Source organism: Lagenorhynchus albirostris, chromosome 1 (genome assembly GCF_949774975.1).
Source record: "Lagenorhynchus albirostris chromosome 1, mLagAlb1.1, whole genome shotgun sequence".
NCBI lineage: Eukaryota > Metazoa > Chordata > Mammalia > Artiodactyla > Delphinidae > Lagenorhynchus > Lagenorhynchus albirostris.
Window position 1 is genome coordinate 13,548,699 of NC_083095.1, and position 18,965 is coordinate 13,567,663.

Consider the following 18,965-nt stretch of genomic DNA (forward strand, 5'->3'; position numbering starts at 1 on the left):
ATTATTTAAAATCTGACATACTCTACCCAAACCATTTATTCTTAGAAATTCTGCCCCATTATTCCAGGACGATTTGACGGTTCGCTTCCACTGCTTTCCTGCCTTTCCACAGTTATTGCTCCCTAGCTTGGATCAGGAATTTGATCCAGATTTTTTCACTTACCAGGGTCCTTCTGTGTTCTCAGATCCCGGTCCCTAATCCCCTCTCCTTATTTCAGGCCTCCCAGGATTTTAGCCCTGCTGCTTAACTTGGATTCCTCAGCTCCCTCCGCCCCCGCGCAGCCTGCCTCTGAACTCAGCCAGAGGGCGTAGCTGCCACCATTTTCTCATGGTGGCATTTGGAGCCACCCGGGCTGGCAGCCTCCGACCCGTCTCGTGCCTGAATTGCTTCCCCATCATTTGGGGCTGGTCCCAGAGACGCCCCTGCTGGTGTTTCTGGGCTCTCTCTGGGCCATGTCTCTCTCATGTGTTGTCCGGACCTTCTGACAGTCTGAGCTTAAAACTCTTCAGCCCAGAGGTCTAGGGAGGACCTCCTGTGAGAAGTCTCCCCCAGGTACTGCTTCTGGTTTTCCTTCACCGATATCAAGGATGAGGGCCTAGGGTGGACAGGTGGCAGATGAAAGCCTTTGGACCTGATGCTCCCCAGACAGTTGAAAGCAGTCCGGGATTTAGAACGCCAGTGGAATTCCCTAATCTAAGCGTCCCCTTTCACAATTGGGGAAGCTGAGACAGACAGGGGAAGGGACTTGCCAAGGGCACAGCACTGAGTGGCAGACCCACCAGGAATCCTGATTCCATCACTTTTGAAGGTTTCATGCCCACTTTCCTTATCTGTAAAACGGGATAATAGCACTTGCCTTCTTGGGTTGGGGGTGGGGTGAAAGGCATCAGCTCTCTGGACCCCTCCAGGGTGACCCTGGCCCCAGAGAACTCTGCCCCTTGCTCTGGTGGGAGGAGTGGAATTTCTCACCATCTTCTGGGGATTGGAGGGCTTGACTCTGTGACTTGACAGTCAAGCAGCAACTGCTGAGCCTGTCTCCTTTCTCTTTTGCTCTCAACTGCAGTGAAGTCTCTGTCTTTCCTCTTGCCTCTCACCTTGCCCAGAGGGGTCTCTCCCTGCTGTGTAGCATCCCTGCTCACAGCTGCCCGGACCCTGGATATGCCTGAATCGACAGCTTCAGCACTGATTTAGGAGCCCAGGCACATGCAGAAAAGTTTCTGGGTTAGCCTTTGGTGTCCCTCCTGTTACCAAGGGGGTGGGGTGGTGGTGAAGGATTGCTTTAGGAGGAAGGAATGCCAAATGCACCAATGACGAAATACCAAGAATCACCAGGTTTCAGGCTCTGGAAAGGTCATTACTTGGATCCAGATGTGCAGAAGCCTCCTCTGGGGCCTGTCATCGCAGACCCCTTGCTCTTAGAAACCTGCTGACCAAGGAGGGGTACAAGGTGTGCAGGGGCTCCACGCTGGGGTATTTGGTGAGAAGGCTGCCCGGGGTCCGGAGCTGGCCTTACCCCAACGTGCCTCCAAGGAAGGCCTCAGCTGCCTCCTGGAGAGAGAAGAGAATTGCGGTCTGAGAGACCCCCCACTAGCTCTCAGATCTGGGCCTCGGTGTCCAGAAAGCCCAAGACTCCAAGAGTTTGGGAACGCCCTTTGCGAGCTCCTCAGCTCAACGGCTCCTCCGCCAAGGTTCCCGGGACTCCAAGCACTTCGCCCCGTGGTTACTTTGCCCCTTCACTTCCCGCCAGGTCCACTGACTGTCCCGCGGTCCCTCTTGTCCCTCCTCCAGGCTGCGTCCTCCCTCCACCTTCCTCATCTGCTTGGTGTTTACATAACACCTGTCACTTAAAATGCCTTTGCAGGTGTTGTTTCTTTTCAAGCCTCTCAGAACATCAGCTAGTCGCCCAGAAGGCATGTAAAGCCGCAAAGGACTCAGTATTTGAGCCCCTGCTCCGTGTCAGGGGCTGTTCTAGCTTTACCTAGACTCCGATGGTGTCTGACAGTCAATCCGGCCTTGGTTCTCGAGAAAAACGTGAACTGTCCCCTCTTGATGTCTCCTGGAGACCTGATTCTCTGGCCAGCTGGCAGCCTCCTGGGTTGGAGGGGCAGGGTTGGGAGGGGGATAACCCAAGCTGATAACAGCAGTGATTGTTTCTCCAAGGAATCCTGGACACACACACACTAAGCCTGGGATCTGGCCTTGCCGAGAGGTCAGTCTTGATTAGATCCGAAATTGAAATGCTGGCTGATGTCCTTCCAAATGAAGCAGCAACTGCTGGCCCAGCCCCACGGGGGAAGCTGTGGGGTACGATGCTGTGTCTTTCTTCATAAACAAAGGCGTGAAACAGGCCTGTTGTGGAAAATGGCCCCTCCCCTGTAGGGACCCGGGTCCCCGCAAGTTCTTTCTGATCCTCCACGTCCGGGCAGCGGGCATCCGGGCAGATGCAGGAGGCTAGAATCAAAGTGCCAACAAGCGATCCCCGCGGGGACCTTGCAGAACAAGCGAGAAGCAAAATCTGCTTCTTCCTAAGGACAAACATGCATTTTTCCAGGCCTTTCAAAGCCGGGCAGGTCAACGGAGTTATACCTGGCTCTCTAATTAGGACTCCCACAAGCTGTTAGGTTCTGTACCTGCTGCCTGGTGTCTCACACAAAGGGGACGAATCTGCTCCTGCCTCTGGAATGATTAAAGCTGCAATCCCATCCTCCTTGCTGCCAGCAGCCCCTCCAGTCACCCCCGACCACCGTGCACCCACCCACGAGTATGACAGGACGCAGCCCGGTGTACAAGGAAGTTGGCTTTAGGGAAATCCAGGCTTAGGAGGCCATGTTGCCCAACGATCCTTTGGAGACTGAACGGGAGAAGACAAAGGCCAGATGTCGGAGGCGTTATGAGGGCGTTTCAACGATGCCTTAAGCTTCCCCGAGTCAAGTTGCTTGATGACAGAAGAAAACGGGCCTCTTTTCTCCCCTTCTGTCCTCGATCCTGGAGAAAACAGTATTTTTGTGCTGACCCCGCCCAGCCATCAAGGTACCATGTGCTTTGGCCGACGGGGTGCACGCGTCTCAGGGCACCAGCATCGCCTGCCTTTCTTGCCCCTCTCTGCTCTCGTTGGGGGCGAGGAGCTCAGGGCTCCTGCCAATTAGAGGACGCAGACGGTGCCTGCGGGGCCGGTGGGCCGCTCTGTTCCCGGCTTCCCAGCTCCGCCTACAGTGACGTCCTGTGAACTCAGCCGCGGAGGGAGTATTTATACCACGGAAAGTGGCAAATGCTACGCATCCGGGGTTTTTTCTTTCGGAGAGCAACTTTACCAGCACACGGCTGGACTCCGATCCAGATGGTTTAGTGGTGGGGAGGGAGGCAGAGGAGAAGGGGGAGCAGTGGACATCGGCAAAGAAGAGCACAGGTGTCCCTGAGTCAGGACTTGCGGGCGCAGGGTGCTTGGGGCACAGATGCAGTGGCGCTCACCTCACCACTCTCCGCAGAGACAACAGCTGAGAGGAGGCAACGGGGAGAGAGACTGAGACTCAGGACTGCCCGGGCAGGTGGCCGGGAGGGAGAGGTCGTTAGACTGAGACTCAGAACTGCCCGGGCAGCTGGCCGGGAGGGAGAGGTCGTTAGACTGAGACTCAGGACTGCCCGGGCAGGTGGCCGGGAGGGAGAGGTCGTTGGGAGATCTCACATCTTGGAGCCAAGAAGACCCACGTTTGAATTCTAGCTCTACCAACCATGGGCGATTCCTATGACCTTGGACAGTTTGGCCTCTGTCATGCAGAAATGAGAATTCCATCCTTTTTTTTTTTTTAACATCTTTATTGGAGTATAAGTGCTTTACAATGGTGCGTTCATTTCTGCTGTGTAACAAAGTGAATCGGCCATACCTACACATACATCCCCATATCCCCTCCCTCTGGCGTCTCCCTCCCACCCTCCCCATCCCACCCCTCCAGGTGGTCACAAAGCAGCGAGCTGATCTCCCTGTGATCTTCCGCTGCTTCCCACTAGCTGTCTATCCTTATAGGTGTTGTGAGGGCACCTGCCCAGCACCTAAGAGCTGCCTAGCAGGTGTTAGGTTTCTGCACCTTCCCTTTTCCCAAGGAAGCATGGCTGTGAGAACTGAGGGTGAGTTGAAGAGGTCCCCAGGGCCCATGCAAGGTGGACGTTAGGTCCTTTGGGAGAAGGCCAGGGCTCACTTCTCAGCAAAGTACCCCAGTCGGAGAGCAGGGGGTGCCCGAGAGGGTTACCAGGAAGCTGAGAGCAGACCCGCTCAGCTCCTGGGGCAGCGGAGCCTGGGGCAGGTCCCCACTGGCTGCGAGCGGCCACCTCTGTGGACCCAGTGAGTGTTACCTTCCCTAAGTCCACACACGTGAGAGTCGCAGGAGCTTAACCACAGGAGCGATATTTGCAGTGGCTGTAATTTCCTCCTCCGATTGCCTGTCTCCACCCAGGTGATTGGTCAACCCCTCAGGGATCCGCTGGGGAGCTCCCTGCACAGGCACGTGGCCTGGAGAAGCCTTCATGGCCCTGGGCACCGAGGCCCAGCCCTGAGGGCCTCTGTTCAGGGGAGCCACCACGTCACTGCACCCTTCCCATGGGGGCTGATGGGGGAGTTTTGAGGAAACGGCCCTAATCTTGATGCCGTTTACTCTGTTGAAGTGGTCAGTGGTAAGAGCTCGGCTCTGTGGGAACAGAGAGCGCGGGCCAGGTTGTTCCATTTCCCCGGCAGCCGCGTGGTTCCCGGGGGCAGCTGCTCCCCGCATGTCCCAGGACGAGGCCTGAGGGCCCTGGGGAGAACGTCTGTAACAAAAGCCCAGGCGAGGAAGTCCCCATGTCCGAGCAAACGGCCTTTCTTTTCCTCACTGCAGCATAGCTTCCCCGGGGTCTGTCCTCCAGGCTGGCCCGGCCTGGCCCAGGGGTCCCGGAGCCCACACCTACCTTCCTGCCCGCACTCCGTGGGGTGAGTCCTCATGTTATTTGTGGAAAACGTTTTTTCCAAGGTTTATCAATTCCTGTCCTCCCGTCATCAGAGACTGTCTTATCATTTCTGTTTGCTCCTGTGTAAAAATGGAAAAATTGTTCATGCCAAACCCTGGCGGGGATGGGGGAGGCGCTCGCCCAAATGACCGCATCCTCCTTGGCGGAGAGTAAATCACCGCGCTCACGTCCCGGCGGGGCAGGTGGGGAGCATTGTCCCGCTCCAGCCGGTGGGCCTCGGGTGGGCAGCCCCCGGCCGGACCTGCTGGAAGCCCGGTCGCGGGAGCACTTGGCCTTGAGGCGTCCTGGTGGCCGTCGTGTAGCTGACGTTCTCCATGATAGCCCCAAGGAGCCTGCAGGGCTGGGGCCTGGAAGCCCTCCCCTCCGCTCCCCTGCTCCGGGTGCCATGGAGGGTGCCAACCCCTCTTAGGGTGGGCACTGCCTAGACTGGAGTGGGTGACTGAGCAGGGAGGTGACGCCCACACACAGCCATCTATTGAGTGCCTGTAGTATACTGAGCACGTGCCAGGGACCGGAACTGCCTTTCAGTCAAGCAGCATTTACTGAGTGCCCACGGGGTTCCAGGGCACTCAGGTCCCCAGCGTCCCCAGGGTCCCCCACAGAATCAGAGCAGAGCCTGCTCTCCTCTCTTCTGCCTGGGCTACTGCACCGCGGTAGGGAATGTGCCTCTGGGGCCACTCTCCTGTTTGTGTCCAGTTTTGCTGCTGGAGGGCAGCCCTGCTCTGGGCCTCTCCTCCCCCGGGAAGCCCTCCCAGCCGCGCCGGCCGCTGCCCCTCACCCCTTCCTTTCACACTGTGGTCGGTTACCCTGCAGACAGCAGGAAAGAGGCTGCCCTGTAGTGTTTTCTGCTTGTTCCTCCAATTAAACTTTAAGCCCTGAAAGAATAGATAGGCATCAGGTGTGTAGTAGGTGCTCCAACAATACTTGGTGGGTGGGAAACTCTCCCAAACCCTAGTATTTTCATCTGGAGATCATCTACTCCACCCCTTCATTTTCTAGGTTGGGAAAGAGGCTAGAGAGAAGGTTTTGCCTAAGTTGGACAGCTGGCGGTGGACCACAGAGTTGGCCTGGGAGGGCATGCCCTCCACCAGGGTGCCGGCCCAGGGAAGGCCAGGACTTCTTGCTGGAAATAACAGGGCCGGCTTTTGCTTTCATTGTTTGGTGGTAAATGTTCAGACTCACGAACAGTGACACGCCAGTCAAAGGTGTGACCCTCCCCCACCCCATCCCCCCATCTGAGGACAGGTTGGGACAGAGGCCTGATGAGGGTGTGTCAGGGTCGTTGGGAAGGGATCTCAGCCTGGGACCTCAGGAGTGAGGCTGGAGTTTCTAGGACCCTCCCACCCTCGGCTTCTCCCAGGAAGCTCGTCAGCTCAGCAACGAGGTGGTGGCCTGGGAATCGTCTTTCTGACCGTGGAGAACCTCCACTCCCCACTCCAGGGCTCTGGGGTCATGTCTCCCTCCCCATTCCCACCAGCTTCTGGAAGAGCCAGGTGACTGCCTGGGCTGCTGTTCTCACCTGTGGAAGCCCTGGGACCCCCCACGGGGAGGCTGGGCCCAAAGCAGGACCCGGTTTACTCTCTGGCCGGGCTGCACAGGCCTCGAGAGGAACACCATCTTCCCAAACACACCCGGAGTAGCAACAGCCTCCCCTGAGGGTGGGAGGCTGGGCCTCGGCCTCCGGGGGTGATGAGCACCAAACTTTCCACTGCGTGGGTAACTCAGACCGTGGGGAAATGCTGACTTCCAGGCCACCCCTTGCTCTTGTTCCTGCCTGACTTGCTGTTGGGGAAGGTGGATATCCCCCTTGTTTATTATTTATAAATAAGTCAACCAGGGAGACGTTTAACTAAGTCAGCCAGGAGTCTCTTGCCCATTACCAATGGAAAAGTATGGGCACGGGGAGCCGTGTTAGCACCCACAGAAAACATTGGCTGGGGCGTGGCAGGTCCCACAGCCCTGGGGCCAAGCTGTGGCTTTCTCTCCCCTCAGAGCTGGCAGCTGACGTTCCCGTTCACGCTGAGACTCTGAGCTAATATTTGCAACAACAAAGCACGTGATTCAAATGGCAGCGTGAGGGAGGCGGGGCTAGAGAGTTACCTGGAACGTTACCAAGAACTGTCCCGGGCTTCAGAGTAAGGACGATGCCCAGGATCTCCACATCTTTTGGGGACACCAAAGCTCCCCGCTTCGCCCCTCGCCAGGGCCCCCGCCCGGCCCGAGGTGCAGAAGTAACCCCGAGATTCCTTCTCACGGGTGTCCCTTGATGCTGCGTGGGGCTGGCTTGATCTGACATTTCTTCAGTTAGGTCAGTGTGCCACGCAGAGCTCTGGAGAGGCTCACGCTGGCGTTTCTGAGCGCGAGCTCGTTGAATTTATGAGTGCCTCGCCTCAGGCTGCGGCCAGTGTGGAGCTCACCTGCCCGGGCACAGGACTCCCTGTCACCCTGCCGGCCTGGTCTCCGAGGGTCCTGCCTGCTGCAGTGTGGGACACCCAGGCCTCGGGACACAGATAAAAGTAATTCCACCCCCAGGGCTAGGGGTCGGGGCAGCACTTGGGGTAAGGAGAGAGAGCAGCTCCCAGCCTGCCTTTGCGCTGGTTTTCAGGGAGGAAGGAAGGCGACGCCTCCTTAGTCCTTCCAGCGCTCGAGTCAGAGAGATGCTCAGACATACTGATGTTGAGGTGATGTCATCCTTCTGTTACTGAGGTCAGCGCTCCCTTTTTTTTTTCCTGACTAGCAAAATCACCACACCATGAACTCTGAAGGGCAAGTGAAGGGGCGCTGGGTTCTAGACAGCCAGGTTGCAGTCGGGGCCAGGGGAGACTGCCAAGGGCACAGGACACCCCATCTGTAATCTGGAGTCTGAGCTCATCTTCCAGCAGAGATTACAGGTGGGGGATGGTTATAAGATAGCACAGCCAGTGGGAGGGATGCTGCTGAGGTAACGTCGCAGGGAAGGGAGCCGGGCTGCCCCCGTCCCAGACTGAACGGGCGTGCCGTGTGAGTAGCGTGCTGGGTAGGGTGGGCGCTCTTCACGTCACACAGATGAGGGCAATGCTGTCAGCCCCTCTCAGGCCAGGCGCTCTGGTGGTCCCCTGGATCTGGAGAGCCCATGGTCTGGAAGCCACAACGTGCAGAAAGGGCCTGCGCTGCCCAGGCAGGCTGACAGAGCTGGACGGGGATGTCATGTCCCCAGAACTTCTCCCCCAAGGAGGATTGCTCCCTGGACAAACCAGCCACGAGCTGTAGGGTCAGAGCCAGTGAACCCAGAGAAGGCTCTTGGCATGCGTCTAAGCTCCCTGTATGCCCAGTGCCCTCTCTAGAGATCCTGGTAACCTGACGTGCGGCAAAGAGCCCTGAGCTGGTCCTTGGGAAACCTGGGTGCTGGGACCCAACTCCCAGGGCCATTTCCTCATTTCTCTGTCACCTCTAAGGCCCCTCCCCGGTGTGGCTCCCCCGGATAGGAGCCTGCCTACCCCAGACCATTCAGGGAGAGCCACTGTCCTCCGGGAAGAACTAGACACGCAGGGCCACGTACCAGTTTACGGGAAGCTTTTAGAGGTGGAGGCATTGGATCCGATTTGGGGTGACAGTGCTTCAACACTGTGTGGCCATGAGTGGTCACCCCAACTATGAGCTTCTCATTCGTTTTTTATAAAGGGGGGAGCGTCATGTTTTCTCTCCTGGAATGTTCCCCCTTATCCTCCTTCCTGCAGCCTGGCTCTGTTCTTGATGTGTCCACACGTGAATGACAGTCCTGCCCTGCTCAGGGGGCTCTCAGTCTGGGGCAGGACCCCTGGCAAACCAACCCCTCCAGGCCAGAGAGAGCAGGGAATGTGGCCAGGGTGTCGGCCTGTGCCTCTGAGCGCCCTGCGCGCCACACAGCTCCCGACACCGCGGTGCTGGATCATCGCAGTACTCAAAAGAAGTTTGCGGAAGGGAGAGAAGAGCTAAAAACAGCCTTGGTTGTAGCAAAGTGAGCGAGCCCCGTCCTGGGAACCCGGGAACTGGGATGCTGTTCCTCAGCTCACTCTGTGACCCTGACAGCGTGCGTGCCCACCCATGGCCCCCTTTCCCGCCTTTGGAGGTGCTCACGTGCCCTTCTGCACACGCCTGAGCGCCCTCCCGACGCCCTGCTGCAGACGCAACAGGCTGTGGGGCTTCGGTGCTTGGAAGCTGCTGGCCGGCCAGCTGTGGTTCCTCCCTGAGGGACTGTTCCCTAGAAGCCACCACGATCTGTGGATATTTCAGCACTGACGCCGAGCTACCCAGTTTCAAAGAAATTAGGCCAGAGGAAATTTGGGGCCAAGGGCCCTGAGTCTGTGTGACATCCACTGGGGGCTGGACGGGCCCTCTGGCTCGGGCCAGACTTGCCCCTCCGCTCACCGCTGGTGTTTACTGCCTGACAGCCCATTGCTCTGCTAATCGTAGAACGAGCTTCTTCAGAATATTCCACACCATCCTGGAAGAAAGCAGCTTTGAAAGATTCTGCCAGTCAGACGCTTAAAAATAAAGGAAGAGCCCCACTCGCGGTTTTCTGGGGCTTAACGTCTCCTTCTGAGCCCACAGTGAGGTCTCCTTTGGGCGCTGCCCTCAGCACTAGAGTCCAGTGAGATGGGGGCAGGAGGGTGGGAGGTCTGAGTTTACCATTCCTCTAAAGCCCTGAAGTGTGTGTGTGTGTGTGTGTGTGTGTGTGAGAGAGAGAGAGCGAGAGCGAGAGCGAGAGCGAGAGCGAGAGCGAGAGAGAGAGAGAGAGAGAGAGAGAGAGAGAGAATTCTGGAAGCTTTCTTCAGAGCCTGAAAGGCTATAGGGCAGAAAGGGAGGGGAGGGAACTTTTCTGCATGACTCCAGAGGACTCAGCAAACATCAAAGAGTAGGAATTAGATATAAAGCCTAATTAGGGCTACACATTTTTAACCGACAGTTCAGACTGCCCACCAACGGTGTGGGCGGCCTGGAGAAGTAGTGAGCTCCCCGTCACTGGAGGGTGCAAGCAAGAGTGGGAGGCTGCCTGTCGGGGACTGCAGCAGGGATTTCTGTCATAGAGCAGAGGCCCAACCCCCCCCGCCTCCCCACCCTGCGCCAGCCCCAAGGATTTCTGCTTCCATAGCTGGTTGGCTGCTGGCTTCGAAAAACAAGAGGTTTTTGAAAAATTGAGTTTTGTTTCCTTCTGAGTTGAGTTCAATGCTAGAAAGGCCTGGTCCCCAGAAGGTACATTTCTTCAAATAAAACATTTGACCTGGAAAGGGGCCCCCGCGAGAGCACAGCCTCCTGCAGCCGCCAGGCATCCTGGTGAGCAAAGGTGTGGGCAGCCTCTCAGCCACGTCTGCTCATCCTCTGGGGGAGGGAGGGAAGGGCTGGGGGTCTTTCCCTTCTCCCTCTGGAATACTCAGCACCATTTCACAGCACACACTGCTGAGGGAATGGCTCCCAGGGTGTCTGCTTAGTGCCCAGACCGCTGGTTCCTCGGGCCGAGGCTCCTCTCTGGGTGCTGCACCCCCATGCCTGTCTGAGGACATGGGGGCATTTGCCCTAGTTGACTTGAAGGGGGGTGGGGGAAGGAGCCACCTCGTGATTTGGTTCTGACACCGGAGCAGGGAGGCTGGGGGGATGTGGAGGACGGAGGCCACAGGGGTGCCAGGAGGTTTTCTCGTAACGCTCGTCTCCAGCCCCAGAATACGTGGAAAAAGTCTGGCTACCGTGGAGGCCTGGTCCCCACTCTCCTCCCCCCTCCCCCAGCTTCTCAATCCCACCAACCCCGGTCAGGAACCATCCTCAAGGTCACTGTCCAGAACTGGCCCTTCCCCGGGAGCCGCTCAGCCAGCACTGCCCCTCCTCTTCATGAGGACGTCAGCGGCCCTTTGTTGCTCTGAAGGTCAGATGGCCTCATGAACGCTCTGTCCCCACCTGAGGACCGGGGCAGCTAGGTGGGACTCTGAGACCCCCAGGTGATGGTTGCAGCAGCCATGCACATGCCCTGCTGTGTCCTGGCTCAGATGAGTACATGGTTCTCAAGAATGGCTAGCTTTGGCCTTTGGGGAAACTGGATCAAATTGAGTAAAGTGGCAAAGAACCAGCCCCTCCCCAAAACTTGAGATCTGTTGATAGGAAAACTGAGTCCCACCAACTCCCAGGGGTCCTTTTCCAGAGCATCCTCGACTCCCTCTTGACGGCCTATGGAAGGCTCTGGAGCTCCAGCGGGCAAGGGGCTGTAGGAGGTAGGATTGCAGACGCCCTCGGCATCAGCCAGGATCCCTAGGATGAGGCTCCCTGGGGACTCCTGGCCGGGTTAGGCGGGGCTTCCGTGGCTGCCATAGTTGCCAAGATACACACACTCGGGCCCCTGGCAGGCCAGTGCGATTTCTAAGCACTCAAAGCAAACAGGAATGAAACACAAAACAGAGCCCAGTGTAAACCAGGCCTCACCCAGAGCTGCTGGAATCCAGGTGAAGAAGCTGCAACCCCACCCCATCCGAGTATGAGTTCAGTTCCTCTTCAAGGCGTTGTTGGAAAGCAGGGCGGGGCTCAGGGCTGCCCCCTCGCTGCACCCACAAAATGCTCGTGCTCAGAACCAACAGTGCCTTTGATGCTTGCAGAGAAGAGCGGGCCTCCCTGGGCTTGGCATTCAGAGCTGCTCCGAGGAAAGCCTTTCTGAGTCGGTTGTCTCCTCGTGGTCTTCTGATTTGAAAGAAAAATAGTTTTGAGAACACCACCACTACCACCCTGCTTCTCTCTGATGGATTGCATCTTCAGGAAGAAAATGCAAACACCTGAAGAGAAGGGACGGCAGCGCGCTGGGTTTTCTCACCCAATGTGATGTCTCAGCTGGTGCTGACTCCCAGACCAGCCGACCTGTGGCCTCTGGGAAAGGGTGGGAGCTCGTGTGGGGTCCCTGTTCCCTCTTGGGGGCCTGATAGGCTTCCAGAAAGCCCTGACTCTGCCGTGCACATACAGCTGTGTTGAGGGTGGTGTTAAAGCACTGGGCTCCGAAACTAAAACTCTGGGTACTTGCCACCAGGCCTCTCCTCCTGGTACCTTCAGGGGTCGAGCCCACTCTGCATCCAGGGGCCGTGGCCTTGAGCAAGCCTCTTTTCCTCTCTCGCCCTCTGTTCCCTCATCTGTAAGAGTGTAGGACCAGAAAGTCTGTAGGTGGGTTCTGGGGTTTTCTTGGGGAGCGGTGTCAGATCTGTGGTGAGTGAGCAAACAGCCTGAGGGCAGGCCATGGCAGCCCCTGGGCTCCAGCGGGAGCCGGGCACCTTCTCCCACGGAGCTGCTCCCCTCCCTCACTCAGCCACCGTGCTGATGTACCCGGAAGGCGGAGAAGGCTCTGAGTGAGCGGGGTCTGACTTGGGAGTGTGGACAAGGGTGACCTGAGGCCAGAACTTTGAGGGGCTCATTAGTCAGAAGCACTAGAAGAGGCCATGCCCACTTCTCCCCTCCCCACCATCACACAGCATCCACACCGTCCCCTTTTCCATCCTTCCATCCATTCAACAGACATTCACCTAGAACCTCAGCTGTGCCAGGCCCGCTCTAGGTGCTGCAAAAGCAAAGGCAAATCAGATGGTCCCTGCTCTGTGAGCACCAGCCCAGAGGGCATCAGGGCTGGCAGTGACGAAGCATCTAACCGTGGGCGTCCTGGAAGCCCTCCCTGCCCCGCGATCGTTAGGAGGAATGATAGCGCTCATAATCGTAATATTGATGATGGGGACCATTCACCGAAGGTTTATCATACTGAGTACTTTACAAACTCTGTCTCATTTAGGCCTTGCTGCTCGCCTGTATTTTAGTATTTGTCCCCATTATACAGACAGAAGACCTGAGACCCAGAAGAAGTTGTTCAAGTCAGTGGTGGAGCTAGGATTCAAACCAGTTCGGGGGAGCCTAGAGCCCGTGCTCCTGACCTACCCTCTGCCGTCTCTGAGCGATCCACACCTTTCCCCGGCTGCTGGTGGGCCCCTCTAACTCCAGAGCCACCAGCGGTGACGAGGGCCTGCACAGCCTGTGTCTTGACCCCCCTGACACACCTCCCCCAGCCAGCACAGCCGCAGCTCAGACTGCAGCCAGCTCAGCAGCTCTGTCATTGTCCCCGAGAGTAACAAGCTGGGGAGACAGGCTTTCCTTTAGCTGCCATCACAATCCCAGGGTCCTGACAACGGGAATTCCACCAGGAGGAGGCTTAACTATCCTTGTCCAAAGCTCGGAGGTGCTGGCTTGCCTTGAACGGTCCCAGCAGCTCAGGTGCAGGCCAAGCCCTGGGAAAGGCTGCACATCTGGTCATTAGCCCCCATCCAGGATGGGGCCCCTGGCTCACGGGTGCCAGGGAAATCCTTCCCCCTCTGCAAGGCATGCTGTGGTGGGGATCTTGCGGCGATGTTATCTCCCTGTACCTGTGCGCCTAGGGGGACAAGCAGGGGTCTGAGACACCCTTGAACCCAGCGAAGGGCTGACTTGGCACTTGGGCAGAGCACCACAGGGATGTCTAAAATCTCCAAGGAGCTTTTTGTCCTGCAGCCCGGCTGTTGGTCTCCCGGGACCGTGGACAGAGTCTCCGCAGAGCCAGGGCTGCAGCAGTGGAGCCTGCACAGGGCTTCTGCACGGCGCCCTCAGTGTGGGGCAAGGTGTTTAGTCCTTGAGCAGCTATTTTCACACACGCATGAAAGACATGAATGAGGAAGATGCTAATTGGCTTCAAACTAGCCAAGTCCGTTTTGTCTCATTTGAAATAACAAGTTTAATTTAATCCCTTATTTGCAACTTGGTGCATCGCCAAGATCTTATTTGTACAAAACACCTGATTATAATAATTACAAGCTTGGGGAGCTGCCTCCATTTGTGTCTGGAGAAAGGGACTAATGAGCTACCTCCTCAGTGCTTCCCGTCCTCTCAGAAGGCCAGCCCCAGACAGCTCCCCACCTCCAGAGTCTCCAGAAACAGCAGGGCTGGCAAAGGTGGAGGCCTGTTTGCACATCCTCTCCAAGAGAAAGGGAGAGGGCCCAGTGTCAGGAGCACGGGCGGCAGCGTTCACGTCTCAGCTCTGCCACTTACGCCCTGCCTTAGGCAGGAGCCAACATTACCTGCTGAGGCCCCGAGGCGTAGACGTGAGTGAGGGCCTGGGCGCGCCGGCCGAGGCATAGCCCAGCGCCTGGCACATAGCTCGGTCGTGTTAGGATGGTCATCAGGCCCCAGCTTTGAAAGCAGGCCTGCTTCTTGCCTACATCGGTGTCCCCAGCACGTGGCTGGGGGCTGGGCAATCGCTCAGTGAGTTTTTGTGATTTTGATGGGGGGTACTTACTAAGGTAATGAAATATGTCAGTCGTCGAAATCTCTGTCTCCTGCCAGCCTGAGGGCTGGAGCTGGGAGCCGTGTGCCTCTGGGTAGCCCTGCCTAAGGTAGGCAGTGTAGCCTGGGCTTTGGGGGGAATGGGGATCTTCAGCACTTCAAGCAGATGGACTAGAGCCCCAGCAGCAGGGGGCCAGGCCGGGACGACTAAGGTTGGACAGGTGGACGGGGGCTGGGGGCTATGTCCTGCAGAAATACCTGGGCTGACAAATCAGCCTGGATGAACCCAGAGGTCTGTACCAGGAGAAAGTTGGACCCAGCTGGTGGTGAGACCCAGCTGGTGGTGAGATCAGTGGCCTCTGATCTTTGCAGAAGAGAGGAAGCAGGGGGCCTGAAGGATGAAAAAGACAGCAGGGTCCTAATGCATAAGCGCACATCAAAGCCAGGGGAGGCCTCTCACAACGTAGAGGGGTTCGGGAGGTGTGTCAGTCCTGACAGCCAGGCCCGTCCAGGTCCCATCCCACCTCTGGCCAACCTGCCGGCAACGCTGGCCCAGTACAGTGACTCAGACCCCAGCTGGAGCTTGTTCTGGTTGGACTCCTCGTGTGACTGATTTCTGAGCTGCTCTTGCCTCACTGGGGCACTGGGGAGAGGCCGATTTTTCATTCCCTGGCCAAGCCTGAGCTGGCAGCCCCTAGCAAGTCTGATGTCTCCCCGAGCTGCTCCAGCTTTAGGAATTAGTTCCACTAGACAGATTGCTCAGGAAGCTTCAAGGTCATCTGGAAATGGTAGCCTGTTCGTACATTCGGAATATAAGTCCAGGAATGGGCTGGAAATTTCCAAGCCCACGAGAACACTAGAGACTCACAACGGCCCTTAGCTGCCCAGCACTGAGGGCGACGGGTCAGATTAGCCCAGGGGCTGGTTCCTGCAGGCATTTTGGGGGGTACACTTGCCGCTGCCGTGTACCCTAGAGCCCCCAAGATAGGGTAGATTCAGCAGCCTGCCACTTTCTAAACAAAATTCCCAGCAAAAGGACTGGGGTTCTCATCCCCACTCCAGCAGAGTAGGGGCAGGTCATTGCTGCTGAGAGCAGTGACCTCCGGGCCTTGCTGGACCAAGGCCCTGGTCCTCCTGGGTCTCCACATCTCATTGGTCTGCCTCCCGGCTAACAGCAGCCCCAGTCCTTTGGCGGCTGCAGCCACCCCAAGCCTCAAGGTCACAGCCAGCCTGTGGGCCACCAAAGGGAGGCAAGGAGCCTTCCGGTCCTTGAGTGAATATACAGGATGCTCCCAAACAGCAGAAAAATAGGAGAAAAGCTGTGCCCTGGAGAGGAGCCACCTCCCCATTGTAACCGCGGGAAGGAGCGACAGAGCCGGCCGTCAGTGGTCAGAGAAAGTGGAAGGGAGAGACAGCATGGCAGGTGCCCGTTTACTGTTGCTCAGATGTAACTGGGTTAGTGCCTGAGGGGCACCGGCCTTGTCTCTTAAAGTGACAGAGGCAGCAGCGAGCGGATGAGAAGCCAAGGTGGGGAGAACGGGGCTTTGGCCTCAGGAAGACCTGGGCTGGCCTGCAAGCTCCATACTCGTGTGCCCTGTGACCTTGGGCAAGACACTTGGCCTTTCCGAGCCTGTCTCCTTATATCTAAAGTGGAGGAAATAGGAGACGAGCCAAAGCCAAGTTCAAGCGTCCGGCATAGTGCCCGACGGGGAGACAGAACTCCGGGTACAGAAAGGAAACAGCATGAGGCTGCTTCTACCGCAGCAGAGCCAGTGGGACCTAAGTTATATTCTCCACCTGCACCAATTAACCAAGCATGCCTTTTTGTGGCTTACCAGGTGCCTTGTCCCCATCACCATTTGCCAAACACGCAATCTGTGCCTCCCTGCCTGGTAGAGCCGCTCAGAAAACGTGTGTGTTCAATAATTTGATGCATTGAGAAAGTCTTGCCTTGAAGGAACGCGACGGGACTCCTTCTGTAACCTTTAAATGCCTGTGTTTGCTGCCATTACCCAGACCCTCCTCCCTCCTCTCATCTCTCTGTTGGCTAAATCAGAATGTTCTAGCAGGAGTTGGGGCTGATAACCTCCCCTGGAAGAAAGGAGGCATAGCCCTCACGTCCTGGGCAAGTGGCCTCCCGTTCTTTCCACCTGACCTTCGAGGTTGGGAAGTGCAGGTGTCAGCTGTCAGGTTTTCTCTAACGGAGGGCGGAGGGCTGGAGTAGTGGGGGCGCCACCTGGGAGAGGGATGCGGTTACTCCCCACCCCACCGTGCACTCCACACCCGAATGGCCTTCAGGGAGGCCTGAAGAGTTGGGAGATGCAGGTTCTGGCCCGGCTCTGCAGTAAGCAGCTTGTCCCAGGGCAAGAGACCCGGAGCCTCTAGGCACCCTGGCATACTCACCTGCAAAATGGGGGTAGGAGGACCCAGTGCGTGAGCATGTTTTCCACCTCAACTGTGGGCTCTTTCTCCGCAGCAATAAAAGCAGGCCTTGCACGCAGGTGCTTCTGTGTCCTGGCCACGCCTGTGTGAAATTGCTCTGGAGTCCCCAGGTGAACTAAGCACTTGGAGCAGGGCCTGGTGTGCTATAAACACTGTTAGCACTCGCTGCCGCTCTTATTATTACTATTCATCCTGCCAGGAAGCCCGGGTCCACACTGAACGTCCACCCTTGTTCCCTTATCCCCTCCTGGGTGGGTAGGGAGTCGGTGCTCTGGGGAGGGAGCCATGAGGAGAAAACCCTGTGGACGCGGGAAGTGCTTCCGTGCGGTGGCCTCATGTGCAAACAGGGGGCTTTCACGGTAGTCCCAGCGAACCTGACCCTGACCAGCCTAGGAAGGCAGCCGAAACCCAGCAGTGCTCACTGCAGAACGGGAAGGCCTTGCAGTCTGAGGAGAGCAAATTCCAGAAACCAGTAAAATCCTAATTGCGAGCACTGGCTTCTGCCACCTCTTTTGTTCCGAAGCTTGGAACACCCTCCTGCCTGGCCCTGGCCACCACCCCGGAGCCCCCAGCTCTGGCAGATCCAGTCCAGGACCTACTCGTACCCAGGGACTCCAGGGTGGACATTGTTACAGCGTATCTAGATGTTAATAAGAAAGGACACGTATGCAGTTTGCCTTTTAGAGAGGCTGGACCTGACCTTAAAGTCTGCAGCCTCTGTTGGCCTGAGGCCTCCTCTACCTCCTCACTCAGGGAGCCTCCCCGGGCTGGCTCCCCTCCCAGAGACGAGGCGTCACACCCTGTGCTGGGGCCGTGGGTCTCCCAGGCCCCGCTGACCGCAAGCTCCTCCGGGGTTGGCCTCATGGCTCCCCTGCCAGCTGCTCATAGGTGCAGGCGACTCCGGGAAGACAGGCTGCTTTTCTGGCTCTCAGACACCACCCCCAGGGCCACAAGCCCGGGGCAAGGTCAGCCGGACAGCCCTCAGGTGCTGGACACCGCCTGCTGAGAGCACCTCCTACCCCGTCTAAGAGCTCATCTTGGAGGCCAGAGCCCTTTGGAGTGGGCCCACCTGGCCCAGGCTGCACGTCATGCCCCTGCACTGCCTGGGTCTGCCCCTTGCCCGCCGGTGAAGTACAGCTTTGAGGAAACCAGGGAGGACTCACCCCTGCCACACGTGAGGCACAGAAAGAAAGTACAGGGCCGAGATTTGAAGGACCGGTGAGTCAGGCCACATTCTTGGGCAGGAAGACAAAACACTGTAAGGATGTTAGGCTTCTCCACACTTTTAGAGCTTTCATGCAAGTACAATTCAACTCCCAAAGGGAAGACACAAAGTGATTTTTAAAATTCATCTGGACTAGTACAGGGCAAGATTGTCAATAAATACACTGAAAGCGAAGAGCGATGAGGAAAGGCTCTAATCCCACCTGTTCAATCCTAATGTGGAATAAGGAAATCCAAACAGCACGGTGCTTATGTGAAAGGAAGGTGGTGTAGCTCATCGGAAAATTTAAGAAGCCCCCCCGCCCCGCATCTCTTGCAGTAATTCACTGTGTGACAAAGGCAGTGCCTCACAGGAATGAGGGGAGGGGGGAAGTAGCTAGTTTGTGTCCAGCCACGTAGAGGAGACCCACTGAGGTTTCCTATCTGCTGGGGAAGGTGGACAACTACGGGGGGGGGGCGGGAGGGGGGGCGGGGGCGGGGGAGTCAGATCACAACAAATGGAATCCAAGGCATGTCAGTTCTTTGAAAGGATAACTGCCTAAGCTTTGAAGTGACAATCAATCCATCAGTAAATAACCAAAGATCAACAAATTCAACTTAAAAAACTAAAAACTTCTGTTCACAGAAGAAAAAAAACACTCAAAAGTCAAAAACAGACTTTAGACAATTACGGTAACAGATGCACGTCTTCTAACGGGCGTGGGAAATATGGAATATTTAACCTCAATTGTTATGAAAGAAATGCAGGTTTTGACAAGGAGGGGACAATCTGCACTTACAAAATTAGTAAAAATAAAGAGTAATGATAGCGGGGGTGGGGCGGGGGACGGACCACTGCAACTCTGTAGATGGCTAAAAGCGTGACGCCACCCTTTGGGGATATCATTTGCACAGTATTTGGAGAACCCTAAAGAGTCTTATCCTCTGACCCAGTAACGCCACTTTGGGGAAATTTGTCCTAAAGGAAGACTCTCCAAATGGTTGTCCAGCTGGTTCCACTGAGCCTGTACAGGGCCTCTGG

General features: G+C 56.9%; 1 protein-coding gene across 7 annotated transcripts in view; it reads left to right on the forward strand.

Moving 5' to 3' along the window:
• TTC7B (tetratricopeptide repeat domain 7B) overlaps positions 1-18,965 on the forward strand; it is a 239,921-nt gene that overhangs the window by 219,435 nt on the left and 1,521 nt on the right. The gene's annotated exons all lie outside the window — the stretch shown is intronic.